The sequence below is a fragment of the Oncorhynchus keta genome, chromosome 13 (genome assembly GCF_023373465.1).
Source record: "Oncorhynchus keta strain PuntledgeMale-10-30-2019 chromosome 13, Oket_V2, whole genome shotgun sequence".
NCBI classification, from domain to species: Eukaryota; Metazoa; Chordata; class Actinopteri; order Salmoniformes; family Salmonidae; genus Oncorhynchus; species Oncorhynchus keta.
The window spans coordinates 48254827-48280975 of record NC_068433.1 but is presented as its reverse complement, the minus strand read 5'-3'; the positions used below and the strand labels follow the sequence as shown (position 1 = coordinate 48280975).

The following is a 26149-nucleotide window of genomic DNA, read 5'->3' as shown; positions in this document are numbered from 1 at the left end:
CTTTGAGTACGAGGGAACAGAGACTAACCTTTAACTCGACGGTGCCTGCTGCTAGGGGCTCCTCCAATGCTGCTTCTTCTTCTTTACACAGGAGTTGCACGCAGTCGAGATAGTTCAAAGCTGAGGAAGAGACAGACGGAGCATGTTAATTTGGAACAACAAAAAGTATGCAAAGTTCATATAACTAGAATTGAGACTAGTTACTGCAGGCCGGTTCCTGTTTTCAAGAGACATTATAAACAAGCCCAGTCAGATACTTTGCTATTCTGTGTATCGATTCGTAACATATTGTGTTCTTGAGAGCAGCCATTTTCTTTTAAGAGTACTTTATAAGCCAGGCGCACACAAGACCAATAACATTTCAATTCTTCCAGCCAATCAATGTGTATGGCAATGGGCTCAAATGGCGACATCCAGAACCAAGGCACGGTGAAGTGAACCAATGTCATTTCACCCAGTTGATTTTTCCATCAGCTCAGTTGTGTTTGTTTGTGTGTGTGCGTGTGCGTGCGTGTGTCTGTGTGGGGGGTGGCAGTGATCCATTATCGATGGAGAGCTTGCACAGCCGATTGGTCGTGTTATTTTAGAAGCCGGTGGAACCAAGTCATGAGCTGGAGACCAGGGACGGGGACCAGCTGGGGATCTCCTCCCCACAGATGCTGCCTGCCACTACAGTGTGAAAGGCACTCCAGCGTGGAGGAGGAGGCGGATGTGGAGTGCGGACCATCTCTAGTTAGGGTCACAGCAGGGGATTTTCAATACTACTTCAATGTCTCATTTCATTGTAAATCATGTTTGAAACAAAACTAATGTGATCGGTTGACTGTATTTTGGTTTTAAAATGTATCCAAAAGCAATATCCAATAAACACCTGGATGGAGATTCACAGAATCACAGAATATATTACTTCAAAATGGATAAATAAAAAATGCAGATAAGATCTGTCCTTGCAGCATACGTCTCAAGGTTCTGCTGTGATGGAGAGCTATCTGCACCATCTTGACGGCGTGGGGATTTGGAGATGGAGTTTGTGATTCCCTATTCATTCCCCCATTACTATTGAGGAGCTATTTGCCGGGCCTTTAAAAGCTATTTCCTCCGGCTGGCACTGGCAGGTACACAAAGGCACAAAAATTCAGAGGCAATTTGTGTCTCATTTCAGGAAACTAGGGGTATGTCGCGCATCACTACTTCACAGGACAGCCATTAGAATACATTTTAAAAGCCATTTTTTTTTATCAAAATGCGTTTTTTGGCAGGAATACTTTACAAACTTGTATGCCATCTGTAAATTCGAATGAAATTGTTAAATTACGAGCCTAGTTTGTTTAGGCACGGAAAAATAATCAGAGTATGAATTTGAAAATTCTGGAGTTTGATTGCAAATAAATATGCAGACGGAGACGAAAAGAGAACACACAGGAGGCTGTTGTATAAAACACCTGTCTCCGGATTACATCTTCAAACTAAGGGCAACCATGGCATCAATGACAGAGAAGCGTCCATCCAGTCATAAAATAGTCGAGCTAGTTACATTTGCAGATATTACACATTTCTAATTTTGTCACAAAGTCGTTTTCATTTCAAGTTAAAGCATACTGTTAGCTATATATAAACAACATGCTATCAAGAGATACCCTGAATCCCCCCCCCCATCACCCCAACTTAACATTCAAGAGAAGGGTAAGTTGCCATTGAATTCCCACACGATAACATTGTTCATCTTCCTACTTGGAGCTCAATGGAGCTCTTCCTGTTATAGCCTTATGTATTACCATAGATGTAGCCAGTGCCTTGAAATACATTTGTCAGCCGTAAACTCCTGCTATAGAATGAATCACGTGCTCTTGTTAACATACCCATGAATTCCATTTTCCTAACAATTGGTGCCACTCTGTCAACAACAGTTGATATTAACCCCCAGCACAGCCATCCTCAGTCAGGATGACATGCAGCACACTAAGTAAGAACTTTGAAGGAGACAATGATATGGTGATGCTTGGTATAATACATGTGCATGAATGAAATCTCCACCACATTACTAACACAAACACGCACACATACACATACACACACCTCATCACAAGTCATTCATCTCTTTAGGATGCGAGAGTGCGTACTTTTCCAATGTTATTTTTATTGTCACATACACCAGATAGGTGCTGTGTGTGTGTGTGTGTGTGTGTGTGTGTGTGTGTGTGTGTGTGTGTGTGTGTGTGTGTGTGTGTGTGTGTGTGTGTGTGTGTGTGTGTGTGTGTGTGTGTGTGTGTGTGTGTGTGTGTGTGTGTGTGTGTGTGTGTGTGTGTGTGTGTGTGTGTACTTGTTTGAGTGTCTATGCTACAGTAAGTAACCAGTGGGATTGCTTTGAACCTTGCCACACACATTAGGTGTAGCACTGCCAAAGTTTCCAGCTGTTCTCCTGTGCATATTACTCAATGTACACACAGAGCACAGTAGGGTTGTGACAAGTAATCACAGAACAATGGTTTCGGGCAAATCAATGGGCTCGCTATCACTTCCGCCTCTCGGCTAGATGAGTGTGAAAATAAGTCATCGTAGGAACACAATGACATTGTCGTTATGATATCCAAACCGCGAGCGTTGGCTTTCGTGACTCCTACAATTGGTCAGCTACAGTGTCTGCAACAGCCAATCACCCTTTGTGGTGCTTCACATAAGTCTTCATTTTCCCGGCGTGGCGCCTGCTTTTCACCTGCCTCTCGTCATCTTTCCTTTCACCGTGTTATTCCTCCATCCTGCATTTCCACTTAGGGTATCCACCACTCTCCATCTCCCTCTCTCCCTCCACCTCTCTGCTTGCCTGAACACGTGAGTCTGTCTCTATCATCCTCATGTCATATTATTCGCTCTTAACGCTGGCCGATTTGAATGGGTCTCGGGCAGCAGCCAGGTGAATGATGCGATCCTTCTCGTTGCACAGTGATGAATATAAGGCCCCATGCAGCCTTGGCCGGGTTCCTGAGAGCTATGGTCTGCGATCACGACCAAGCCCAACCCTCAGCTCAGTGCGATGCCAAAGGGAGAGATTACATTTCCATCTCTTAGTATTCCGACGGGAGACAAAACATACATACAAGGTTTGTGTTCTGGTATATTTCCCTGGCTTGGGTTACAACATGAAGGAGACACGTGGTGGAAACCATCTGTAGATGTGTGTACTGGTTAAGGACCAGTGCTGGGGGGGGGGGTGGGTGGGTGGATGGATGGGTGACAGGAGATATGTTACCCCAGTAATCTACAGTGAGGGGTGAGCGGTAAAAACAAACATGACCTTGAGGACTTGGCCGTGCCAATCACCAGAGCCTTGCTCCCCTTGACAGGCACTGAGGCAGAAACCCAACGCTCCAGACATGTCAGCTGGTGTAATGACCTGACCATTGGCTCATACCATCCCATCGTTTCTGAAGGGGGATCTAACATGGAATACGATGGCAAAGCATCTCATGAGAAGTCATATTCGTTGGTCAAGACAATGAGATGTTTGTGAAAATGTCATTATCAGATGTAGAAAACAAGGAGGGTGTCACACCATGATCTGTTTCACCTGTCATTGTACTTGTCTCCACCCCCCTCCAGGTGTCACCCATGTTCCCCATTATTCCCTGTGTACTTACACCCGTGTTTTCTGTCTGTTGCCAGTTTGGCTCGATGTTCAAGCCTACCAGCATTTTGTCTCAGCTTCTGGTTTCCCCTCTTTTTCTCGTCCTCCTGGTTGTTGACCTTTGCCTGTCCTGACCCTGTACCCTCTCGCCTGACCACTCCTAGACGCTGAGCCTGCCTGCTGTTCTGTGCCTTTGCTCCACCTCTGGATTGCCGACCTCTGCCTGACCTGACCCTGAGCCTGCCTGCCATCCTGCACCTTGGCCTCTGCTCTGGATTATCAACCCCTGCCAGCCTTGACCTGTCGTTTGCCTGCCCCTGTGGTTACAATAAACATTGTTGCTGAACACAGTCTGCACTTGGGTCTTACCTTGATTCCTGATAGAGGGAAGAACCAACATATTTTCGCACAGTTTTAATCATTTAGATTCTGAAAATAGCCAAGCCATTGTCTTTTACGAATATGAATCTAGCTTTTAGTATGTATTCTCATCATGCGTTGGGACACCATACAACGCCTCAACAAAACAGGCATATAAACATAGTAGCCCATGTCCTCTTTCCCCTTAAAGAAGGACAGGATACTGGTGTTCTCTGCCTCAGAGTCTACCCACTGAGATGATTGGTGTTGACAGAAAGCCTGGAGTGTAAGAAACATCCTTCTTGACAGCTAGAGAAGTCTCATCACTCAAACATGTTGGAGCACATTCTGTGAAACCAGGCAGTTCTGTGGAAAGCAGGAACGTCCAATCACTAGAACACTTGGGGAAATGGATTTCTATAGAGTGATACCTGTAGCGGGCTCTGTACTGTACTGTAGATCGGAGAAGGTACTTAAGTATTTACTGTATAATTACAGTTGAAGTCGGAAGTTTACATACACCTTAGCAAAATACATTTAAACTAAGTTTTTCACAATTCCTGACATTTAATCAGAGTACGAATTCCCTGTCTTAAGTCAGTTAGGATCACCAGTTGATTTTAAGAATGTGAAATGTCAGAATAATAGTAGAGAGAATCATTTCTTTCAGCTTTTATTTCTTTCATCACATTCCCAGTGGGTCAGAAGTTTACATACACTCAATTAGTATTTGGTAGAATTGTTTAACTTGGGTCAAATGTTTTGGGTAGCCTTCCACAAGCTTCGCACAATAAGTGAATTTTGGCCAATTCCTCCTGACAGAGCTGGTGTAACTGAGTCAGGTTGAGCTGGTGTAACTGAGTCAGGTTGAGCTGGTGTAACTGAGTCAGGTTGAGCTGGTGTAACTGAGTCAGGTTGAGCTGGTGTAACTGAGTCAGGTTGAGCTGGTGTAACTGAGTCAGGTTGAGCTGGTGTAACTGAGTCAGGTTGAGCTGGTGTAACTGAGTCAGGTTGAGCTGGTGTAACTGAGTCAGGTTGAGCTGGTGTAACTGAGTCAGGTTGAGCTGGTGTAACTGAGTCAGGTTGAGCTGGTGTAACTGAGTCAGGTTGAGCGTTGAGCGGGTATAACTGAGTCAGGTTGAGCTGGTGTAACTGAGTCAGGTTGAGCTGGTGTAACTGAGTCAGGTTGAGCTGGTGTAACTGAGTCAGGTTAAGCTGGTGTAACTGAGTCAGGTTGAGCTGGTGTAACTGAGTCAGGTTGAGCTGGTGTAACTGAGTCAGGTTGAGCTGGTGTAACTGAGTCAGGTTGAGCTGGTGTTGAGCTGAGCTGGTGTAACTGAGTCAGGTTGAGCTGGTGTAACTGAGTCAGGTTGAGGTTGAGCTGGTGTAACTGAGTCAGGTTGAGCTGGTGTAACTGAGTCAGGTTGAGCTGGTGTAACTGAGTCAGGTTGAGCTGGTGTAACTGAGTCAGGTTGAGCTGGTGTAACTGAGTCAGGTTGAGCTGGTGTAAGTCAGGTTGAGCTGAGTCAGGTTGAGCTGGTGTAACTGAGTCAGGTTGAGCTGGTGTAACTGAGTCAGGTTGAGCTGGTGTAACTGAGTCAGGTTGAGCTGGTGTAACTGAGTCAGGTTGAGCTGGTGTAACTGAGTCAGGTTGAGCTGGTGTAACTGAGTCAGGTTGAGCTGGTGTAACTGAGTCAGGTAACTGAGCTGGTGTAACTGAGTCAGGTTGAGCTGGTGTAAAGTCAGGTTGAGCTGGTGTAACTGAGGTTGAGCTGGTGTAACTGAGTCAGGTTGAGCTGAGCTGGTGTGAGTCAGGTTGAGCTGGTGTAACTGAGTCAGGTTGAGCTGGTGTAACTGAGTCAGGCTGAGCTGTAACTGAGTCAGGTTGAGCTGGTGTAACTGAGTCAGGTTGAGCTGGTGTAACTGAGTCAGGTTGAGCTGGTGTAACTGAGTCAGGTTGAGCTGGTGTAACTGAGTCAGGTTGAGCTGGTGTAACTGAGTCAGGTTGAGCTGGTGTAACTGAGTCAGGTTGAGCTGGTGTAACTGAGTCAGGTTGAGCTGGTGTAACTGAGTCAGGTTGAGCTGGTGTAACTGAGTCAGGTTGAGCTGTAACTGAGTCAGGTTGAGCTGGTGTAACTGAGTCAGGTTGAGCTGTAACTGAGTCAGGTTGAGCTGGTGTAACTGAGTCAGGTTGAGCTGGTGTAACTGAGTCAGGTTGAGCTGGTGTAACTGAGTCAGGTTGAGCTGGTGTAACTGAGTCAGGTTGAGCTGGTGTAACTGAGTCAGGTTGAGCTGGTGTAACTGAGTCAGGTTGAGCTGGTGTAACTGAGTCAGGTTGAGCTGGTGTAACTGAGTCAGGCACCTCCAGGCCCATCCTCCAACCTCCTCTGTGGTCACTCTACGGTGGCGGGGAGCGCCGTGGAGATGATTAGCAACTGTTACTCAGCATGCCTCTAGGCTACACAGAAGGCAGTCCCTGTACGGCTGGAGCTCGACCAGGCTCATCATCTGCCCCCAGCAAAGTCCACTCTACCACACTACTTCAAGACCAACTCTATTGTGATGCGCGGGTCTACGGCTGTATTCATATTGAGGACCTCTGACTTCCCACAGCTAATGCTATAAAGCAGTTGTTAAGTTGTCTGTTTTGGCGGGCTTTGTGTGCAACACCACAAGCATATTACCCTGGGTCTGTTAGTTGACAGAGAGGTAGGCATATAGGACATATAGTTAGCCAGCTAGGACAAAGATAAGAACAATCTCACTCCCTCATACCCTACATTTGCATAAAAAAATGGTGTCATTTAGCAGACTCTCTTATCCAGAGCGACTTACAGTTAGTGCATTCCTCTAATACTTTCTGCTGAAGCTCTGACACATTCCATACGTTGAAGAACGAAGGCAGAACAAGACTTTCTCCAGCATACTGATTTCCATCTGCTTTCTCTCATTTCAACCTTACACTCACTCATAAAGACCGAGCACGTTGTCACTCCTCCATACTGGTCCTCAACTATTTCAGGAGAGGGAGACTAGACTGCCTGTCTGTCTGCCTTGCGGTGACTGTTTGTAAGGGCTGTGACTGTTTGATAATGTTCTTTCGGCTTGCTGTCAGCTCCTGTGAAATATCAAGCAATGTACGGTGCTGATAATGTTCATAAGGAGATGCAGCGGAGGAACAGGTGACATTCGGGAATTCCGAGGCTTAAGGAGATGCAGCGGAGGAACAGGTGAAATAAATTCAAGAGGGGTACTCTGTCTGATTGTAGACGGAGGAACGTGACATATCAAGACTGTGAAATAGGTCAAGACGGGAATAAGAGTGTACGAGGCTTAAGGAGATGCAGCGGAGGCTTCAAAGGAGATGCAGCGGAGGAACAGGTGAAATATCAAGAGGCGGGAATAAGAGGTGATATCAAGATGGGAAGGCTTAAGGAGATGCCGCGGAGGAGGTGGCATAAGGAGATGCAGCGGAGGAACAGGTGACATATCAAGACGGGAATAAGAGTGCTACGAGGCTTAAGGAGATGCCGCAGAGGAACAGGTGACATATCAAGACGGGAATAAGAGTGCTACGAGGCTTAAGGAGATGCCGCGGAGGAACAGGTGACAAATGAAAGCCAACGAGAAGGCTTTTGTTATTGTCTCTCCGAATAGTATTTTTTCATAACTTTTTTGACAATTCTCTCAGTTCTCCCAGACTGACTCTTATTCCCACCAACCTCCCTCGGCATGCCCACAAAGCTTGAACCATAAGTCTTGGGTGGAGACATGCCACCCCGTGTTAACAGGCTATTTCTGTGGATTAGCTATCCCGTTGTGACACATTTGCAATCCGCTTCTTCTGATGGCGGCTCGCAGTGAGAGTAATTACAGTACAAACCCAGGCGATCAATTTAAATTGTAAACTCCCTGAACTCTGGCAGACATTTTTCTACACTTCAAAATATTAACTGTGTAGATTTTTGGGGCTCATGTCCTGCAGACATGTGCTGAGCAACATGTAGTTTTCAGCCATGTTCCATGTCAAAGCACATGGAAACTACTCGAACAGCTGCCATCAACAGTGAATTCACAATATCTGGATATTTAAGACCTTGTATTCCTTTGTCCTTCACAATATTGTGATCAGCACTCTACAATGCGGCCGTTTGTACTGAATAGTATTATAGGTCCACTTGAGTGATTGTAAATATTTTAGTCGTCCTTGAGCCGCAGCGACACCACATACAGAAGCTCTTTATGTGTACACACAGCCACAAACACAGCTCCAACGCTGTTCAGCCTCGTCTCCTTTAAAGAACAAGAAGGTAGCTAGCGATCACATCGTCCCTAAGGTAGACCCTTATCCCTGTGACAGTGAGTGTGGCTGTGCTCCGTCCTCTATAGACACTGCCCTCTGAGCAAACAAGATTACTGTGATGAAGACGAGCTGCCGTGTTTAATCCCTGTCTCAAGGTACTTTGGGGGTGACTCACTCTCTCTGACAACAACAAAAACTTTGGAGACAGAGCGTTTAGTGGGGACGCAGCCCTCAGATACCCGCTGCAATCGCAACAATGCCCTGATCAAAAGATCCCCTGTGAGTGCAGTCGTTATCCCAAATACAAAGGCCTGTAGCTTTTCGAATTGGTCTGTGAAAATGGTTGATTGTAAGTGTTTTAATAAGATGAGGGTAGAGAGGTTAGTCATTTTCCATTGAGGGTGCTGAAATACACCTCCACATCTGAGTTAGCAAAGCAAACAAAGACAAAAATTGTTCACAGAGTAACTGTCTGTAACATAGAGCTCCATCTCTAACCTGCCTGTGGACCATAGTAAGCAGAGAGCTCCATCTCTAACCTGCCTGTGGACCAGGGTAAGCAGAGAGCTCCATCTCTAACCTGCCTGTGGACCAGGGTAAGCAGAGAGCTCCATCTCTAACCTGCCTGTGGACCAGGGTAAGCAGAGAGCTCCATCTCTAACCTGCCTGTGGACCAGGGTAAGCAGAGAGCTCCATCTCTAACCTGCCTGTGGACCAGGGTAAGCAGAGAGCTCCATCTCTAACCTGCTGGACCCAGAGAGCTCCATCTCTAACCTGCCTGTGGACCAGGGTAAGCAGCTCCATCTCTAAGCCTGTGGCAAGGGGGAGCTCCATCTCTAACCTGCCTGTGGACCAGGGTGCGGCTCCATCTCTAACCTGCCTGTGGACCATGGGGTCCACCAGCTGGCAGTGGAGGGGAAATGGTTCCTGGGCAGCAGGACTCTGGCTGTTATTTCCTTATTCATCCTCCAGTGGTCCAAGCCAGGGCTCGATGGGAACACAGTCATTTAACAATACAGCCCTCCTGTTTCCCATGGTCTGGCAGTCACCTGCTCATACACCGTGGGATGACTCGGTCCGGCGCACATTTTGTCATCGCAGGTCTCTAGGTCCAGCTTAATCAGCCCTGTCCAGAGATAGGGCCTGTTAGGGCACCGATGACCATGATGGAGGTTGACAGGTGTCATGTCTGATATACGAGTGCCATAGGAGAGAGAGAGAGAGAGAGAGAGAGAGAGAGAGAGAGAGAGAGAGAGAGAGAGAGAGAGAGAGAGAGAGAGAGAGAGAGAGAGAAGTATGCCTGGCTGACAGAGGGCCATTTGAGCGTGGGCTCCTCCAAGGATGGCTGATTCCTATTTCTTCCTCTCCCCCCACTACTGTGGCCAATGCTCTCGGGGTTATCCAAGGTAAAGTGATTGTTATTCTCTCACAGGCCAGTGGCTTTCCTACAGTATCCAGGCTGTCCAGGCTGCCCCCTGGGGCAGGAGAGCATGGTGGATCTCTAAGAGAGATGGATGCCACTGAGAGAGAGGGGGAAGACAAAGCAGGGAGAAAGAAGGGGGGGAGAGAAAATTTCATCAGTCGTGACTGCATTGCTTCACACAAAACTTCCTCGGCCTGCTCTAACATTAGTTGTGAAACACAACTTTGAAATGCCTGGGCTTGAAGTCTGAGACAGAGATGATCAACTCTCTCTCATAATCATGTCCCTTTTATGGAAACTATGTAAATGATATGCTATTATGAGTAAGGCTCCTTTAACAATTATTCTCCCTCAAGTTATCTTTGCTGGTCATTATCTATGGGTGTGGAGAGAAAAGGTCTTGGCTCGGTAGTCCAATTTCACAGTAAATTCTGTATCCGTGTGACAGTATACTAGTGAAAGAACTCTGAGCGGACATTAACCGTAATGTTATTCAACGATAACACCTAATGTCTCATGTGTCAAACGCTTTCCACGTTCAATTTGTTGGAGATCACATTGGACTACTGGTGGAAAATCATTGAGGCCTCTCAGAACAAATTCATGGACCGTCGTATCTGGGCATTGGAAAAGAGTCCACGTGTGTTTGAGGGGTAAGTTAACTTGTATTGGTCTGCATTGATCTTTCCGGAGGAGAATGGGTTGAATGAGTCAAGACAGACACTCTCTGACCCAATCGGGTTTTGGAAGGATGGGTCTTCGATTGGGCTGATTTCTCTGGTAGCGTTTTCATTCGAAGGCAGGAACATAGACAAACAGATGTGGTCAGGAATACAGGAGAAACAGACCAATGTTGCTCTCTAGAATAACCTGTTTACCATGGAGCTGTAATCCCAAAGCATTTTACAACAAACCTTCTGCACGTGACTAACTAACCACAGTACACACAGGGGTGTGTGTGTGTGTGTGTGTGTGTGTGTGTGTGTGTGTGTGCGTGCGTGTGTGTCTGTGTGTGTGCGTGCGTGTGTGTGCGCGCATCTGTGTGTGTGTGCGCCTGGGTTCGCATGTGTGTGTTTGCCTGCTCTCTCAGCCAAACTAAACCGATGGGAAATCATCTAGGAGGACGGAATTAACTCTTTCCTGAGTTTTGGCAGTGGGGGAGCAGAGCAGCAGGTCCATAATGAACAGCTGAGACGGACAGTGAGGAGAGTCTGCTGCTGCTGCTGTGTGCCGGCCCTCCTCCACTCATTAAACCTCCTGGGAGTGTGCACTGTGAACTGCATGTGAGTGGTCCACTGGAGGATCCACTGTGCTCCCCTCCACAGGGCAGTGGCAGAACAGCTGCCTGCCCTCCCCCACTCATTAAACCTCCTGGGAGTGTGCACTGTGAACTGCATGCGAGTGGTCCACTGGAGGATCCACTGCGCTCCCCTCCACAGGGCAGTGGCAGAACAGCTGCCTGTGTGCATCACGGGAACAAACCTGACGCTGCGTGTACATACTGTGTGTAGGCTTTGTGTATGTAGTTCCATATGTGTCAAGGACAGGCGATTAAAACGGGGACATAAGGGGTCTCCGTGGCGACAGTTGGGGTGGAGCCAATGGCACCTGGGGAATGCAGAGTGTGTGGTAGTTTAGTATCTGACCCCTGACTAGAGAAGAGAGACCGTTGTAACGGTTACATCATGCATCACGATGACAGGTGTGTCGCATCAGGATCTGTCATCCATGGATGATTTGCATATCTGGATGACTACCTGAGTGAACCTTTTCCCTGTAATAGAAGAGAACAGAAGGAGACAGTGGGACCTACGTGCACAGGGGAGACGTCTCATGGGTCTTGTTTTTAGCTCTATTTGACCTACATTCCTTTTGAGATGAACACCATTCAATGCAGTACCAACACAAACCTGAGTTATTGAGGATATCTACAGCTTGAACCATAACCAATTATGCAAGCCCTTACATGTCGCAGTAACAGGGTGACGCAACCTGGCTTCATCAACGGTGTAATAATAGCAGATGCATAGCATGCTGAGATGGTGGCCACATGAGAATACACACAGATCCGGTCTTTTGTTGCAGCTCCATCTTCTCCTTCTCCCGTTGATTATCTAGAGCCATTTACTTCCATGTCCCTCCATTTCAGTCTACAGGTCTCCATTTTGACTGTAATAGCCGCTGTGATTATGTTACATGGTAACAGCATTGGGATAGTTATCAAAGTGCACTTTCCCGCCACTGTCTTTCATCAGAGGCCAATTCACAATGTACCGAGGGCACAAAATGGATGCCGGCGCATTACTGTGACTTCACAAAGACCCTCAGATCACTGACCGTCCGCCTCTCTCTCTCTCTCTCTCTCTCTCTCTCTCTCTCTCTCTCTCTCTCTCTCTCTCTCTCTCTCTCTCTCTCTCTCTCTCTCTCTCTCTCTCTCTCTCTCTCTCTCTCTCTCTCTCAATTCAATTCAATTCAATTCTCAAGGGCTTTCTTGGCTCTCTCTCTCTTCCAAAGCTCTAGACTCTCAAAGTGAATATATCTGAAAAACTCTAACTAAACATTCTCTCTCTCTCTCTCTCTCTCTTTCTCTCTCCCTGCCTGCCTCTCTCCCCTATGCCTCTCTCCCCTCTGCCTCTCACACACTTATCCACAGTGCCTCCTACCTCTGGATGATCAAAGCTGGCCTTGTCCCTGTAAAAGCCTCTGCTCTGGGGGCCTGGGGGGTCAATGACTGTCTCCCCTCTACCCTGGCCTCTTTGTGCACCAGGCCTAGACTTTCATGTGCTCCCTCAGTCCTCCTGTTCTTACCCAGAGTGGGTGCCCCAACGGATGCCTGCATTCTCTTTTCATCTTTAGATGCAGATTAAAAGCGGTGGGGGGGGTCCTGGCTGGATCAGGATGAAAACGTTCACTATGTTCTGTGGGGTTAAAGGAGAGACAGAGGGTACTCACAGCCAAATAGTACATGGTTAGTCAGCTGGGGTAAACAAAATGGAGATTGAGGTCAGGGTTCGGAGTGGGCCCATCTGAGAGAGTAACGGGACACAGTGGTGTCAAGCTGTCACCCACTTCCAGCACCACTGCGGCAAGACATTAGTTTTTTTGTGCTTATCTTTGCTTTTACTCTGTGAGAAGCCCTTTACAGCTTGTTAAGAGCCTGACTAAGCTTCCAAGCCCCTGTGACAGAGTACTTGGAGGCCCACCCTTGCCTTTGTAAACAGTGCTGAATCTTTGGTTTGGTATAACTCATAAAACTCACTCTAAACTTTGTTAATGCCATTCGACACAATTCATTGTGTATATTTATCCAAGATGGCTGCCAAACCATGTATAATGAAACCTCACTCTTAATGGTTTCAACCCATTCCAATTCCACAGGCTGCCCACTGTCATCAGCCTTGTATATTGTGTCAGACTGTCAGCCATTACAGTCGGGCTGACTCGGATCTACTCTCCTCTACATTCTGTGGTGCTCTGTGTGTGTTGTGTCCATCTGCCCCGCGTCTCTGAGGAGAGAGGCAGATAAACAGGGCGGAGGATGATGAGGTAACGCCAACCGTATGGTAATCATACCGCAGCCCTCAGCAAAACTGACGACACTAAGAGGAGCTGACATTTCAATGTGCTACATCTCACTCTTCAGTGAGCGGAGGGTGACATGGGGGTTATGCTAGCTCCCAACACATTTTTAGAACACATTCTAAAAATGGCTTATCTGCCTATGCCTGTGTTGTTGTGCGAGGTTGAATAAAAAACAACCCCAAAAGCTGATAGAGCTCAACGATTTATGCTCATCTTTCAAAATGACAGAATGATTTTCCATCCTTGGGAGAACTACTCTGTCTTCCTTTAGTCTGCTTGTCTTTAAAGTCTAGGCTGCTGTACTTATTCTCAGAGGTGTGAAAGCCATGACGTGGTTATCAGAAATAACAGCACATTCTGGGGAAGCTCTGTGGTTTCTTAGCAACTCTACTGCAAACCTATTCTCCATGCAATGCTAATAGACATTCAACACTCACCTAATACAGAGTGAACGGACGAGTGACATCAATGAGGAGCAGAGTGTGATAAATTAGGTAGAAAATAAAAAATTAAACCGATACAGGATGTAACAGAGTATATTTAAGCAATAAGGCTTGAGGGGGTGTTGTATATGGCCAATATACCATAGCTAAGGGCTGTTCCTATGTATGACGCAACACAGAACAGTAAAACGTTTTTTTTTTTCATACCCGTGGTATATGGTCTGATATACCACGGCTTTCAGCCAATCAGCATTCAACCACCCAGTTTATAACTCACTTTCACCCAACCCCATGAGATTATGGATAATCCTAATTACAAGCAATCAGAGGCTCAAATCCACCACCATATGTTTGCCATTGCCTTGGCCAGGTCGTATTCATCGACCCGGCCAAGGCTTTCGACTCTGTCAATCACAACATTCTTATTGGCAGACTCGACAGCCTTGGTTTCTCAAATGATTGCCTTGCCTGGTTTACCAACTACTTATCTGATAGAGTTCAGTGTGTCAAATCGGAGGGCCTGTTGTCCGGACCTCTGACAGTCTCTATGGGTGTGCCACAGGGTTCAATTCTCGGGCCGACTCTCTTTTCTGTATACATCAATAATATTGCTCTTGCTGCTGCCGATTCTCTGATCCACCTCTACGCAGACGACACCATTCTGTATACTTCTGGCCCCTCCTTGGACACAGTGTTAACTAACCTCCAGACAAGATTCAATGCCATACAACTCTCTGGGGGCAATTCCAAGAAAGAAGGACAGATGCCTCGAACAACTCTGCATTGTGAAAATTGACTCATTATTAGTGGTTCCACCGAACATGCAAAGGCATGTTTAAATGAATAACCAATTCAAACTCTTACAAGCCGACGATGGTTTCCTTCACATCTGGCACCCACTGGGTTGGTAACTGTGCCATGTCCGACATCATCGTGACCACCGCTATTGTGACTCATTGGAGAGGAAAAGGGATGGCACTGTTGTGTCTTTGTGTGGAGGGGAGGCCGAGTGCCCTGATACAATGGCTGGCTACAAAACCCCTCACTCTGTGCACAGGCCTCACTTCTGTTTATCATACCTTTTGACTCAGAGAGCGGTGCAAAATTAACACTGTTACTTCAGAGCTGAGACGTTTCAGTTCCTGAATCATTTCATTAACAGAAAAAGTTTACACATTTTCAGTTTACACTCTCTTTCTCCTTAGCAGGTGTTCTGGGCTGGTTTCGGTTCCTCTCCTGCTCCATACACCTCTGCAGCGGGGAGGGGTGGAGATCCGCCCAGAAGTCGGGGGGGCGGCTGATGAAGCGACGCCGGCAGACGGCTCGCCAGTGTTTAAACACAACAAACAGACACCCAGAATTATGCTCCCATGTTCAATTTACAGCCCACTGTGAGCCAGCGAGGAATTAAATAAGCATCTGGGTGTTTTGGCTTCGGGCTGCTCTGCTGTCCGTGGGCAGAGAAATCTCTCTCCCTCTTCCTCTGTGAAGCAGGAGCTAGACCAGAGCAATGATGCAGCCCCCAGTCTGTAGAGTCTGCAGGGACCTAGTCATTCAACTCACAATCAGCAGACCTACTCCTCCTATTCCACTGTGAACAAGACTTCATTGGAGTTGGGACATTGTGTGATGGTGTGGTGCTGGTTTTTCACTGGCCTTTGCCACTCGTATATGGATGGTAGTTATCGGAAGTTATATACAATGGGTTGGTCTAATTCTGAATGCTGATTGGTTAAAACTGCATTCCATCCGGTGTCTATTCCACAAGTTACCACCGGCTAAATCTATGAAATTAAAATGTCTATTTACCCTGTTCCATCTGACTGCACAATCTGCTGTCTCATCCGCCCAGCCAGACAATTTATGAACTTAATCTCCACTATAAAAAGCATCTAGACATTATCACACATTTCTCTTAGACTAACATTTTGTTTTCACCACTGAGATTTGTATAAACTTTACTGTCTGTCTCTCTTACTTTTGCAACATTGTTTCAATATTCAAATTCAATCTCCAGCTGTCGCATAGTAATAAACGTCTCGGGAGTCGGGATGATACAGACAGGCAGATTTTCGCAGCCAGTCGAAATCATGAATCAGCATAATTGTATGGATATATACACATAAATACCAATAGAAAACAGGTAAAACTAAATGAAGTGCAGCCTTTCCAGGTTCCATTTGAAGTAATTGCTATTAACTGTGCTGTTAGCTAGCTCCTCTGAACAACAGTGTCCTGATGAGAGAGCACATTTTCTATGCCAGCTGAAATCGTGACTTATTAGCTCATGGTTTTGGATGTATCCAAGTAAATGTCACTAGAAAACAGCTTAAATGAATGCAAATGCAGCTAATTTGTTGTTATTCTGGCTGCACAGTTTGACGTGACTGTAAATTAGCCGTAGTTGGCTAGCTAGAAAGCAAGAGATAAGAATTTTGTCAGCCAGTATGGCAATGGAACATTTGAAAAAATGACTGGGTTGCATCGATAGAGGTGTTTTGCGGGTACTATTTAATGAAGCTGCCAGTTGAGGACTTGTTTCTCAAACTAGACACTCTAATGTACCTGTCCTCTTGCTCAGTTGTGCACCGGGGCCTCCCATGCCTCTTTCTATTCTGGTTAGAGCCAATTTGCACTGTTATGTGAAGGGAGTAGTACACAGCGTTATACGAGATGATCAGTTACTTGGCAATTTCTCGCATGGAATAGCCTTCATGTCTCAGAACAAGAATAGACTGATGTGTTTCAGAAGAAAGTTCTTTGTTTCTGGCCATTTTGAGCCTGTAATCAAACCCACAAATGCTGATGCTCCAGATACTCAACTAGTCCAAAGAAGGCCAGTTTTATTGCTTCTTTAATCAGAACAACAGTTTTCAGCTGTGCTAACATAATTGCAAAAGGGTTTTCTAATGATGAATTAGCCTTTTAAAATAATAAACTTGGATTAGCTAACACAACGTGCCTTTGGAACACAGGAGTGATGGTTGCTGGTAATGGGCCTCTGTATGCCTATGTAGATATTCCATTAAAAAAATCAGCCGTTTCCAGCTACAATAGTAATTTACAACATGAACAATGTCTACGCTGTATTTCTGATCAAATTGATTTTAATAGACAAAAAAAAACATCTTTCAAAAACAAGGACATTGTCACGGTTTTCATGTGGTGAAGGAGATTCGGACCAAACTGCAGCGTGTCGATTGCGATCCATGTTTATTTAAACAAACGTAAACACGACTAAACACGAACACTACAAAACAATAAACAAAAACCGCCTATACATGTGTCAACTAACATCAAACAAGGCCATCAAGACACTCAGGACAATCACCCACAATACAACCAAAGAATATGGCTGCCTAAATATGGCTCCCAATCAGAGACAACGATAAACACCTGCCTCTGATTGAGAACCACTTCAGACAGCCATAGACTCTCCTAGAACACCCCTCTAAGCTACAATCCCACTAAGCTACACACCACATACAAAACCCATGTCACACCCTGGCCTGACCAAATACATAAAGAAAAACACAAAATACTTCGACCAGGGCGTGACAGACATTTCTAAGTGACCCCGAACTTTTGAATGGTAGTATATTTAATATATACAGTATATTTTTTGTGAATAATATATATTGGCCCTCCCACGGGCCTGGGCCCAGGAGTTTCAGGCCAGGTAAACCCCTACAGAATATTAATCTGGCCCTGCCTGGAGATGAGTTTACTCTCCCACAAACTCATGTGACTAACAGCGCCCAAATGTATAATGTGTTCCTAAAAACACAAAAGTAGATTCAACCTTCATTCTGAGAGAATGGATATGGAGCTGTATCCCAAAGGAGCCCAAGAAAGCACATTAAACATACAACATTATATTAATGTATGAAAAAAACACTAAAAGGACTACCTCTTAAAACCACTACGGACTCCATTAGCCTAGCAGGCTCTAACAGAGGCAGAGTGAGATTAAGTTATGGAGGTTTATTTTGTGCAGTGAGTTGCATATGAAATTGGCAACACACCATCACACCGTTTGAAAACACATAGCTGTGTCAGAGGTTAAAAGCATTGTTTCACCGTCACCTACAGCAAGTTCTGATTAGCTATGTCGATCCATCCAAGAGTTGGCCCCTGAGCTCTTTGCTGATTGGACAGTCTGAAGTGGAAGAGGCATTATCACTGTGATTGGGTGTGTTTAAATATTTCCCAGACAGATTAAGTTTTCTAAACACACAATTCAGCGTAATTAATCAAGCCATCAGCGAGTGTCGTTATGAGTCTAAAGTAGTTGAGCTGTGGTGGCTTAAATCAGGCCGCCCATTAGGAGATCTAGTTTAAAGCCCCTTGCAGGCCGAGATTAAGGAAGTAAAATGTTTGCTTACTTGAACTTTGGACGAGACTTTGAAAGTACAGAGAAGTAAAAGCACACTCTCCTGAATCGTGATTAGAATGAAAGAAAGGAGAGAGGGAATGAGGAAAGGAGGCAATTCCAAGATAGCAACCAGTATTTTGCCAGAATAAATCAATCTTGGACTCCAAACAGTGACATTTAGGCTCAATGGGCTGTTTTGACTGAGGACCTCTCTTCAGCTTGTTATCATCGCTATTGATTTCCTGGAGAGGAGGGAGACAATGAATGGAGGAGGCCATTATTCCACACAGGACGAGAGGGATAAGAAAGAGAAGAGAAGAAAGTCCCAGACAGACATTGTGTATCTGACAGTGTTGTGGAGATGTGGAATTTTGGAAAAACATCCATACATTTCACTCATACACTATCACCGTTTATTCCCCCGGTAGTGAATATGGACCCACTTGTAGTCAGTGGGCCTAATCCTGGGGAGAAAACACCATAACACTCCCTGAAAAGCATGGAAAGAGGGACTAAGGTTGCATATCCCCCTGCCACACACACACAGAAAGATTTCCCCATCCCACAAATAGAGCTATTTCAACCTCCCTCCTAATGTGACCTATAACATTTTCAACAAACCAAATGTTACTTAGCATTAGTAGATCTACGGAGCTGCTTTGGGCACAACGAGGCATCCGGATGAATCAACGCTGGCTGATGACAGAACAGTTTGAGAAACCTGCCCCAGATATTTGACGTAGTTCTCACTTTGATCCCACTAATACGATCCTCAATTTGATCCCTCTGATAGGATCCTCAGTGGCATTATTTTCTCTTCATAACGCTGCCACCGTGCATGAAATGATTTACTTAATGCGAGCGACTGCTCTCCCTCTCTCTCTCTCTCTCTCTCTCTCTCTCTCTCTCCCTAGCTCTCATTCTCTCTCGCTCTGCCTCTCTCTCTCCCTCTCTATGTCTCTTTCGCTGGCTCTTTAGCTCTCCTGCTGTTTTTGCCTAGGAGATAGAAGTCGTTGGAGGTATCATGTGAAGGTGGTAGCTCTTTACCTACACTGAGTAATGGAGGTCAACACAGAGGGCAGAGTCTATCAATACGAGTTGACATGAGAGAGTTCAGCAATAAGCAAGACATGTGAGAGAAGACATGCTGTGACAGTTGTATCTGCAGGTGAATCATAACACAATTCCAATATCTGACATCCAGGGAAGAAATTTTGGAGAATCCCACTGACCGTAAAAAATTCAGCAGAAGACTTTGCGGTTGAGCACGAAGATGCCCTGATTTTACCGGCCACACCTTTGAAGTGAGTCTCTCCCGCTGAGGATAGAGAAGCCTGTAGATCAGGAAATGCCCCTGGCTTAGTTGGGAGTGGGACACCACTGATAGAAGGTCAGACCAGACACATGAAGCCTGCCCAGAAACATGAAAGAGAATCCATCTTGGAGATGTGTTGGGTTCTCCTGTGAGAAGTTCATCTTCAGACACTGAGAACACTTTGGATGGTTCAGGGAGTTGCTCAAAACAACACAGCCTCTGAATCTGACATGGTTCCATTGGTCTTTGGGTAGATAAATACCTACAATGCAGTGGTCACCTGACCTCGGTTGGTAAAGGATATACTGTACTCCTCTGTAACAAGGCTAATGAGTCAGAAACATGTCCTGGACAGCTTAGACGATATTCTCAAGGAACACACTTTTCTCACGGGACATTCGCAGTCTTCATCTCTGCATGATTCAGATCTCCTCCAGCCGCATGGTGACCGCAATGTGTCCGAGACGCGTTGGCTCACAGAGGACACGGCGAAACGCCATGGGAAGTGGAGCATTCTGGAAAATGCCAACCCCGCAGCTAACACATTAATGTTGCTTTTTACCCATCAGTGTTGTCCTGAGCTTCACCGGAGGGTGGTTTCACTGCTCCCTGGATAAGGATCAAGAGGCTGTGCTGACAGAAACATGCCCATCAGCCCACTGGTTACTGAGCATGGTCTGCTAGCCAGAAGAAGAGGCCACACAGCCAACAGCATCACAGCCCAACCCCCAGTGTAGTGCACACGCATCTGTAAAACCCAGTGCATTCAACATGCTGCTGCAAATTAACGTATTTTGTAGAAATACAAAATAAATGAACACTTAGGATGAAACAAGGAAGAAGGCGGAGAGAAAAGCTAAACGGGCTGATCCTTCATTGCTACTATGAAATAAAAGGCTTATGCCATTAGACCTCTTATAGTTCCACTATCCTGGTGTGCACCATGACCAGGCCAGTGGAGATGCAGGCTTTAGTAGTGATTAGATGTGATTGGTCGGTTCTCATTAAGCAGCGTAGCAGCGCTCTGGGTCTAACTCCCTGACAGATTAGGCTAAGGTCCACCAGGGCTAATGCCATACATGCCTTTCTCACTCGTCAGTCACTGACCTCAGTGTGTCCACCTCGTTGTGTGACCTTGCATCATTTAGACACTGCTTAATGCTGACAAGTGTCGTCGTTCACCATGCTTTGCATTTGCATCTCGTTCAGTCATCCATTTTGCTGAGGCAACGTAATGCTCCTTGGGATGAAGGTTGAGGAGAGAAGTTGACTTTGAAACCTACACCGAGATAAAGAATGACTGAAGAATTTGAATTGCCAAAGTTAAACTGATTATCAAATGAACTGCTAATGTTCTACTCTGTTTGATTAAAAGCTGTACGGCCTTATTCTCAGTGAAACAGTATCCACGCAAGACCTCATTTCAAAGCGAGCCCTCAATTTACCTGTAATTTCCTCAAAGGGGCAACATTAGGTATTAAATTACGTCCCCACAATGGTAACCTGGATACATCCACACTCTGTTATTAAAGAACAATCACAGAGTTTGCATGGTGCAGAAACCGAGGACAAAGAATGAGATGTGAATTCCGTTTGCTGTCACCCCGACCCTGTCTGAGGAGCGGGACCCAGCGGCTGATTAAACGAATTAGGGAGGAAATGAAATAGCATAATGCCTGAGATTCAAAGACGAACATGGAGCATAGCCTGTCCTGTTAGATAAGGGAAGGCAGGTGAATACTAACCTTGCCTGAGGAGAAAGAGGAACTCCTTTTGGTTGCTGTAATACCCTGGCCAAAGAGGGAGAGAGAACTATGTCTAAAATGGGTCTGGTCTGAAAGCCCACTCTGAGAGACCTTAATGCACTCTGGCGGGGGAAGTAGTCAGTCTGGTTATAGACAGCTAGGGTGATGAATACACCCTGTAAAACATCCCCATAAAACCTCCTTACACCCCATCCTCACAGCTCCTCATGTCAATTATTACACTCTGTGAACCAACGTTTTTCTGTCGACTTTATAATTAAGCAATAAGGCCCGGGGGAGTGTGGTATATGGCCAATATACCATGGCTAAGGGCTGTTCTAAAGCACGATGCAATGCGGAGTGCCTGGATACAGCTCTTAGCCGTGATACATTGGCCATATACCACAAACCCCTGAGGTGCCTTATTGCTAATATAAACTGGTTACCAACGTAATTAGAGCAGTAAATATATATATTTTGTCATACCCGTGGTGTACGGTCTTCCACGGCTGTCAACCAGCATTCAGGGCTCGAACCACCCAGTTTATAATTGTCTCTAATCACTGTGCTATATTGACTCCAAAACAATACTATGATGCTCAAGAGTGAATTCAAAGTTGTTTGTATCAATCTGGGTGACCGTGAATGTTTTCTGTTGCATGTCTATCTGTTTTGCATTAAATTAAGGGGCTCCATCTTGCAGCACTTATCTCCATCCCACTCACTTCTCTCTCCCTGGGAGATATGACTGACTGACTGAGCACTGAGTGAATGAGATGGTTGTCAGCCTCTCCAAGCAGCTGAGAGCTGAGAGCAAGATGACATCCACCAGCAGATTGATGACTCTCAGTGAGCCGGTAAACTGTAAAGTTATTACCAAGTATCAGAGGAAAACACAAAATCATAACAAGTGTTCCCTGGTTCAACTCGTCACCTGTCTCAAACCCAATACATCATGGCTTTGTTGCAAATCTGTGATTGTGACAATATCTTATATTGATACCATTTAGCATCTATGTGGGCGCACGCTCTCTAAACTCTGTCATCACACTAAAGTGGGAGACTGGGTAGAGGCAGGTGATGGGAGAGGCAGGTGATGGGAACCCTCAAAGGGCTTCCCCAGATAGAGGATCAGGATCAGTGTTGTGGAACAGGGCCAGGCTACTGCCACAAAGCTCAAAGCCTATGGAAGGTGTTATGAGACACTGACACACTGACAGGCTCGACCTTGGTGGTGAGAGAGCCTATAAACCTGCTACTGTCCTCCCATCAGATCTGGCCCATCTCCCACAACAACATGTCAGGTGTGGATATGCACTTAATGCCAGGAAACACTGTCCGGATTATGTCCTGGATCTAAATGTATTAAGGGGGTGTGATTGTTGCCAGTACACCCCTGTCCCTGCCTCAAAGGTGGGGAGGCTATGTGGAGAAGAGGAGGGACTCACTTGGAAAAGAGTAAACACAAGGAGGTGGGGGACAGCAGCGAAGAGCCTTGAAGACGTATTGGGACACACGCAGTTCATCAATCACAGGTGACAGTTGGGACAGATGCAGGGAGCTCCATTCACCACAGGAGACAACTTGGTGCTCCATCATGTAAAATGAGGCAGCGTTAATTACTCATGTCTATACTGTAACTGCCTGTCCTTCACAAACCAGCCACCAGCAACAACAAGCAAACATACATACTATACTGTAAAGACGAGGGCCGTATGTGTCAAGGGTAAGAGTGCTTATCTCGGATCAGCTTCCCCTGTTCATGTAATCATATTCATTGTGATCTAAAAGAACAAAAACTGATCCTAAATCAGGACTTGTGTAGAGAAAATGTCATGTTTCACTGCCATCTATTGGTAATGTGACACACACACTACAGATCCCTTACAGAACATTCTCCTCTGGAGTGTGGCTCTATTCTATTGCCTCTGTAGTTCTTCTTGTTCACAGATGACTCCACTCTATTGGATTAACATACAGTCCCCAGAGCCACTGGCTTGGGGGCCATGTTGTAGCCTCGGTGGGGAATATTAGATTCTCCAGCCTAGAGATCTCATTAGAGCAGGCAGCAGGACAATGTCTGCATCCCAAACGAGACCAGAGGGCATCAGGCATTCTGGTTCCCTGGTCAATTCACTAACTTGATATGGTAAGTTGAGTGACAGTATGTGCGTCAGCTGCTTTTAAAATGTTTCAATAAGATGTCCCATGGGGTAACTCACTGTGTGTGTACTGCTCAGGTGCTATAGGCTAAATGCATGTAGATACAGTAAGAGCATATAAGCCACGTGTTTTGCATAAATCTCCCATTGACATCAACTTGTGATTCACGCAAAAGGTCGAGCAACATGTGGTATTCCTAAATCGTGGAATTGCAGTGTAGTTACTAAATATAATAATAAGAACAATACTTCTGATTATTAAGAGTACAGATTATTGTATGAGATAATATATAAAGAATTTTGAGAAAAACTATTTGAAAAATACTACTTTGTTGAGTAGGCCACTGTGATCTGTATTTATCTGTCCTCTTGTGTTTGATAAGAGAGATGAAAATCGAATGAATCTAAGGTTATTTGTTGATCTTAAAATCGAAATTGACAGATTGGAAGTTTGTTTCATTAGATTTGGGATGGGATGGGATGGCCAGAAATATACACCGCTGCAAAGCACAACACAATGTGTGAAATGTTATGTGTTGATTCAAGGAAAAATGTAAGGAAACACTTACAACGTCTTCAGTCGGTGTAGATTCCTTTTTGTTCTTCCTTTGGCTGGTTTCACTGCAAAAGAGACAGACAGTGGTATTAGATCTGGCATGCATGTCCAAACACATTCAATATAAAGGCACAACTGCCTAGGGCCATCCAAGAGAACGAGACGAGGGTCAGCAGAGAGCAGCAGTCACGGAGAAGAGAGAGAGAGAGAGAGAATCACACTGTACAAGAGTGAAAGTAGGCCAAGGCAACATAAAACAAACATATGGTTCAGTGAAGCTCGACCATGACTATGAGTGTGTTTTCTCACAAAAGAAGAAGGCTCCCTCTTGCCTGAATAGAAGCTTCTGCTTCAACTCTAATTCTGTATAGCGTGAAGTAGGTGAGCATGTGTCACGTCCTGACCTTAGTTCCTTTTTTATTTCTCTATTTTGGTTTGGTCAGGGCGTGAGTCGGGGTGGGCATTCTATGTTTTTCATTTCTATGTTTTGTTCGGTGTGTTGTATTTCTATGTGTTTGGCCTGGTATGGTTCCCAATCAGAGGCAGCTGTCAATCGTTGTCTCTGATTGAGAACCATACTTAGGTAGCCTGCTCCCACCTGTTTTTGTGGGTAGTTGTTTCCTGTTTTTGGATTCTGTACCAGACAGAACTGTTTCCTTCATTCTCCTTTGTTGTTTTTCCATTCAGTGTTCAATTCATAATAACAGATGAACACGTACCACACGTACCACGCTGCACCTTGGTCCTCACCTTCTTCCACCCACGACAGCCGTTACAGCATGGTAAAACAGCAATGTGAACAGAAACTAGTCCAGAGAAGGATCGTATTGACAGCAGACGAACCTAGACTCCCAGTAGCCCTCATAAATGTTACCTTGATATGAACATTTGGATCATTATGTTTTGAATAACAGTTTTTCTATAGCCCAAATGCATGAGTTTTACATTGAGCCAATATGATACCCGTTAATTAACATACTGGGGTACCACGTCAGATCTAAAAAGGGAAGATTCAATTATTATTATCTGAATGACCAAATAAGGACCCGTGCGTAGAAGTGCACACAAATTAAAAGTGAGAAAGAAGTAGGTTTGTACTCCAGAGAGGCTTGGTAATAGAAATGGATTCTGGTAATTAAGAAAAGCTTGATAGTTGGAGGTTGCTGATGCCGACACACAAACCTACTGAGAGAGGCATGTTGACCTGTAGAGCACGGATCATCAACTAGATTCAGCTGCGGGACGATTTTGTTCTTGGATGGTCAAGGGGACAGAACATAATTCATTTGTCAATTGACCGCAAGAAGCCCAGAACAGACATATTTTACTAAAACATAATACGTATAAACATTTGTATAGATCACATATTTGTATTATGCGTGGGAATACTTTGGAACAGATTTCCAAAATTCAAATCACTTGGAGCTGATTTGCTCGTCAAATAAAATCTGCAGTTGGGGACCCTGCCGTAGAGTACATATGGCATAGACTATGCATGCCCCTATTTGCAACCATTAGCTATGATCAAGGAAATGCACTAAATGTAGAAGAAACCGTCATTACTGTTTCAAACTTTGTGTTAAGGCTTCTAAACACAAGATTCATTCGAATGTAAATATCTCTAAACAACGCAATATTTAGAAAGCGAACCAAGGTAACAAGCGCGATTTCATTGTTCTTACTACGGAACAGGGCAGGCTATCATTTTTTAAATCTAAATAATTGTCAGATTGTTGCCAATAAACGAACAACTAATTCGCTCAACTTGACTTTCTATTTGTTTAAATTACCCTGGTCAGCACCAACCAACTTCCAATAAGAGATTGGCTCATTGCCAAGTCAATCAAAGATGCTTCCTTTACAGAAAAAAACGTATTCTGTCTCGAAAACGAAGGATATTTCATGTTGTGTGCTACTGACAATGTACGAAAGTATAGTATTTTTATGTATATGCAATAATCGCTCTACCCATGAACAAAATAACACTCATAGATCAAGCGGCTACACACAGCAACGTGCTAGACAAATAAGCACGTTTCCTTCCAAATGAATGGGCAAAATATCTATTTAATTTTCTCACGATGTTGCTAGATTTTGTTTCAACTAACGCATCAAAAGGATGAGCTACTCACCTACTAAATCCACGGATGCAACAGATACTCGCATCCAGCCACAAGATCCATAGACTAGTGTAGTGACTATGCCCACGTCTGGCAACAGACTGCCGAATAGTATTCAACCAATGATCATGTGCTTCTCTTTC

General features: G+C 45.2%; 1 long non-coding RNA gene across 1 annotated transcript; it reads right to left on the bottom strand.

Moving 5' to 3' along the window:
- On the bottom strand, positions 1-26149 carry LOC118392501 (uncharacterized). Its single transcript, XR_008062952.1, has 3 exons — positions 26019-26149; positions 23900-23951; positions 1-120 (listed from the first exon to the last, which is right to left on the bottom strand). It is a non-coding gene; the product is annotated as an uncharacterized LOC118392501 (long non-coding RNA).